We start from the raw sequence: 5,423 nt of genomic DNA on the forward strand, positions 1-5,423 counted from the left end.
CCTGATTATTTCTCATGACTGAATAATTTGAGTTTGGCTATCCAATCTGCTGAATGTTTAAAAGCTTAAAAGAAATAAAAACTTGGACACAATAGCATAGCCCCCGAGAAGCAGATTATTTATCCATTCCTTCCTTCTTTCCTTCAGCAAATGTCAGCTATGTGCCAGGCTGGATCAGAGTCTGGGTTAGAACAATAAGGAAAATATGCTCTTTGTTCTTAAGGAAATCTGTGGGCCAAAATAATTCAATGGCCACTTCTCTGCCGAGGTGTCAGGAAATGTGCGCGCGAATGTAATCCTAATCGACCCGAGACAGTGAGTATTCTTTGTGCCTGTGATCCTGACTGGCTGGGAAGCCCAGGGGGGAGACTAGGACACGGACTGACTCTGTCGACTGTACTTGAATTTCTTTCTCTGTTTTCGCTCTCATAAAAATAACTAAATAACTTTAAAAATAGAAAAGTCTAATCATAAATAATTAAATACATTTGGGGGTTTCTTCTTTTGGACATCCAGCAGAGGAATATGTTATTTTATTATTAAAATCCAAAATGTAGTAAAATAAATAGCACAAAAGATTAAGCAGTTTATTAAAAAGCCTGTAGGGGTTTTAAAGAAAACCGATGTTTTCCCAAAGCAATCTAACAGCCATTGACTATTTCTCTAATCTTTCTTCATTTCTTAACTTGCGAGACTTGCTGGATAGAAAAAAAATACATGTTTTCGTCGAGCACTGACTGTGTTTTGAAGTATACTTTCAAGTTGTTTTATTGCTATCACTTTTTTCTTATCCTCAGATAACTTCTCACAAAGATTTTACATCAATAAAGGGCATAGTTTCGAATTTTAACCTCCAGTTTCCACTTTTATATAGCAATTGTCTTTTAAAAGCATCATTAACAATCGCATTAAACTTTTATTGTGTGATAAAAACCCTTCAAACTAGGTTTTCTTTTACTTCTACTGGCAGTTACAGAACTTGGGAAGTTCTTGAGAACAAGAGCCAAGTAAGTACGCCAAAGTTTTTCAGCTTGAAATTCATCATCTATTGCTGTGTGTGAAATTACCACAGAACTCAGCAGCTTCAAACAACATGGGTTATTACGGCACAGTCTCTTGGAGTCAACAGTCTAGATGTGGTAGGTTTCCAGCTGTCAGTTCTGAGGCTGTAGTCCCATCCAAAGGATCAATCGAGGAACAATCCACTTTTGAGCTCACATGGCTTTAGCAAGATTAAGTCCCTTGAAGGCATCCATTCTCACTGGCTGTTTGCCAAGGGTGGCTTTCAGTCCTTGCCAAGTGGACCACTCCCACATGAAAGCCTGCTTCATCAAAGCAGCAAGTGGAGAGGGCAACAGAGTGCAGGCAAGATGGCTGCCACAGACTTCTGTACACTAACCATTCCACACTCAGCAGGAGGGGGTTACACAACAGTGTGGACACAGGATTTGAGGGTCTCTGGGGACCGAGTCTGAAGCTGCATGCACAGCCCACATCTAGAGATCATGGCTACTGTCCTTTCTTGGCTCAGTGAGTGGGGTATGTGTAGGGGGGAACATGTGTCCATACAGACGCAGATCCATACAGGTCATCTACACAACGTTCTAAGCCTTCTTGACTAAGGAACTTAGTCCACTACTCCAACACGTCCAATTTCTAGCATGACACCTGGCCCACAATAAACTCTCAATGTTTGTGCAGTGAGAACTGGAGCAAGATGAGCACAGTAAAGCTCAGGTAGAGGATTTTGTATTTACCACCTCACAACGGAGTATTTCTTACATTGTTTAAGAAGGGAAGCAATTGTAGTGGTATTTCAGAAGCTGTATCTTTTTTAAAAATGATTACATTTTTGAACATATATGTTCATAAATTTTAAACAATACTTTAAAATTTACAATATCTACAAAAGAAAAAACTAAAGACAAGGTATTTTTTTTTCTTTTTCTGCTATAGGCCATGTGTGCTTGTCAGAGGCAGAGAGAAACAGAGAAGAGAGAAAGCATGCCCCAGGGAAGATGGTCATGTGGGAATCTCTTCTCCATTCTCCTTTCAGGATTTTGGGCACACATACATAGGCACCAAGTGTGTTCTTCAAGCCACCGGGTCCAGGACTCAGACCATGCAGTCAGCCAACTGCTCTAACCATCATGCCACCTACTGGCCAAAGATAGGTAAGTTTTAACGTAAGTAAAAGGTTATATGGTTTTAAAATTAAAATCATTACCAGGTTCGTCATAGCAGAATGTACAGATATCTGCATGTTTATTTCTACTTGGTTCATCTTTTTGTCAGTTTTTTCCTGAGCTGAAACATTTTCTCATCTTACCTTTTTCGTATTTGGGGTAATTAGTCTTTTTTTTTTAATATCCCATCTATTGCATCTGTACTATCCAACATCACTCAATGTCAGCAGTAGTCAAAGAATTTCATCGATTAGTCTCACATGTGTTTATTTTTATTTAATTAAGGTCATTTTCCCCCCAGGAGATGGGGAGACAAATGCAAAGCTCCACAAGACAGGCCTCATGAGAAAGTCACAAGTTCAAGTCTGGAGACTTCCTTCAGTATGCCAGGCATGCTTATGCCCATAGTCCAGGCTGGCTCAGACTAGGGGCGGATTGCAACACCACCCCACCAAGGAGTTGTATCTCTGTTTCTTTTCCCTTTCATTCATGAAATAAATATATTTTAAAGAGAGAGAGTCACCCTCAATGGGGTCTTCATGCCACAATGCACCTTCAGCCAGCCAGCGTCACATGTGGACATCACGCACAGGGACATCTCAGGACGTGAACCTGGGACCTTCTCACCTGGCCTCAGAATCATGGAGTGTTTTGTTACTGCTGTGCCACTCTGGCTGACCAGTTGTTTATTTTGAATTCCTATTGTTCCCTGACCACAATATCTTCAGTGAATCCTTGCATTGATCTATGTATATAATCCTACTCACAAAAAAATATCTGGGTGGTATATATATGAGTGACTTTCAGTTTCTCCTTCACACTTTTCTATACTACTTGGATTTTTTCAGTGATCAAGTTTTATTTCTGTAATAAGAAAACCAAAGCACCTCTCATGTTAAAAATTGTAAGTGAATGGGCCAACCTATGGCCTGATGGTTAGGGCAGCCGGATCCCACATGAAAAACATGCGGCTTGGGAACCAGCAGTTAGCGTAATGGCTATGTCGCTGGACTCCCACGTAGTCGACCGCAGTTCGCGTCCTGGACCTGGTGGCTTAAAACTCACGCTGGGCGCGTGTGCGTGCGTGCCCAAGATCCCGAGAGGAGAATGGAGGAGAAGGGATTGCAGTGTGGCCATCCTCCCTGGGGGGTGATTTCTCGCTTTCTGTCTCTCTGTCTCTCTCTGTCTGTCTGGTGAGTGCATGCGCCCTATAGCGAAAAACCTCTCAAAAAAATAAATAAATAAAATGCGGCTTGAGTCCTGGACCTGGCAGCCTGAGAAACACACTGGGCATATGTATGCCCAAAATCCTGAAAGGAGGGAGGAATGGAAGAAAAAGGATTGTGGCATGATCATCTCCCATGGGAGTAATGTATCACTATCCTTTTCTCTATATATCTCTCTCCAGCAAATGCATGTGCCCTCTGGCAATTCTTTTTAAGAAAATTACCAGTGAATTATTTTATTCGTTTTTCTTGTTTATTCAAAGACTATATATGATAGCATACACAATCTTAAATAATGGTTTCTCCCAGACGGGAAAACTTGATAGCTGTGAGACTATTGTAACATCTAGTTTTAGTTTTTCATGATGTATACAACTTACAGAGTGTAAAAATAATTAAATTTATTTGAGAGAGTTATAAAAGAGCTTAGTTATAAAACTATATGTAAATAAGTAATATTAATATACATACATGCATGTAATATATTATAATGTACACATAATATTATAGATTATAGTAGTATAATAGATTATAATAATAAACTTTATGTTATATTATCTTATAATAATAGAATATATCTTACATGTTATATTACTATGTATATACAGTTATATATTATGTATAAATTAAGTATTGATTATAAATAATTTCAGATTTCTGCCGTTGTTTCCTTGGCTCCAAATATTAAGTTATCGGCCTCTGCCCCTGGGCTTGGGTCTGGCTGAATCATGATCAGAGGGCTGCTGGTGAGGAAGAGAAAGAGGACGAGAAAGAGAAAGCCCTCCATCTTGCCAGGACCGGGGACTTGGAAAGAATGAGACAGAGAGATAGAATAGAAATGGACGCAGGCAGCCTGAGCCTAGGTAGCCCAAGCAGCTTGTGCCGCAGGCGAGCCGCTGCTTGAGCTGCTTGAGCCACCCAGACAGACTGGCCTCTTCATTTATAGTACAAGGAGACATTACACATGTGTGTTTCATGACACTTCATAGATTCCTTGCCAGGTGACGGGCAATAAGAAGCAGGTAACAAATCTATAAGGGCTTAGTCATACTGGGCCAGGTGTGTCCCTTGGCGATAATCCCATCAAGAGAAAGTCTCATCTTCTTTTCTAATGCAGAGAACTAGCTGTAGGTGTGGGGAAGGAGCTGAAGAACTTCTCCATAAGGAGAGCACCACCACACCCAGAGAAGGCTAAAGAACCTTTCAGATGCAGAGCAGGGATTGGACTTTGCTAATTGGGGTCAAGATGTTTCCTGAAGTCCATCAGATGTGTCTGTTGGAACACCCCTAGCAATCTCCACCCTTCCTCTGTCTGCAGCGAAGGTCAAGGAAAAGACAAGTTACAAGGTTCTGCCAAACCCCAGAAGGACAGGTGGTGTTTGCTCAGAACATGTCCCCACACCTCAGGTTCTCTCTCTAAACGTGTCCCCACATTAAGTCATAAGAAAGAGAGGAGTAATTTTTAATTAACCATAGGTTGAAGCCCTTGCAGGGTTGAGGCAGTAAAAGTCAGGGGAAAGAGGTCCTTTGGGACAGATGCGAACGACTTTAGTGAAGAGGCACACACAGCGTATAATCTTTCGATGAGCTGTTGCATTTGGTTTCCTGATATTTTGTGGAGGATTTTTTTTTTTTTTATTCATGTTGATCAGAGGGATCGGCTTATAGATTTCTTTTTTTTGTAGTGTCCTGTCTGCTTATGAGGGTAAAGTTGGCTTCATAGAATAATTTTAGAAAAGTTTTATTCTGGGACCAGCAGTTAGCATAATGGCTATGTTGCTGGACTCCCAGGTAGTTGAACGCGGTTCGCGTCCCGGACCCGGTGGCTTAGAACTCACGCCGGGGACGTGTGCGTGCGTGTGTGCCTAAGATCCCGAGAGGAGAATGGAGGAGAAGGGATTGCGGCATGGCCATCCTCTCTGTCTCTCTGTCTCTCTCTGTCTGGCTGACGAGCGCACACGCCCTGTAGCAAAAAAAAAAAAAAAAAACCCCCAAAAAAAAAAAAAAAAAA

This window comes from Tupaia chinensis, unplaced genomic scaffold (genome assembly GCF_000334495.1).
Source record: "Tupaia chinensis unplaced genomic scaffold, TupChi_1.0 Scaffold000031_1, whole genome shotgun sequence".
NCBI lineage: Eukaryota > Metazoa > Chordata > Mammalia > Scandentia > Tupaiidae > Tupaia > Tupaia belangeri.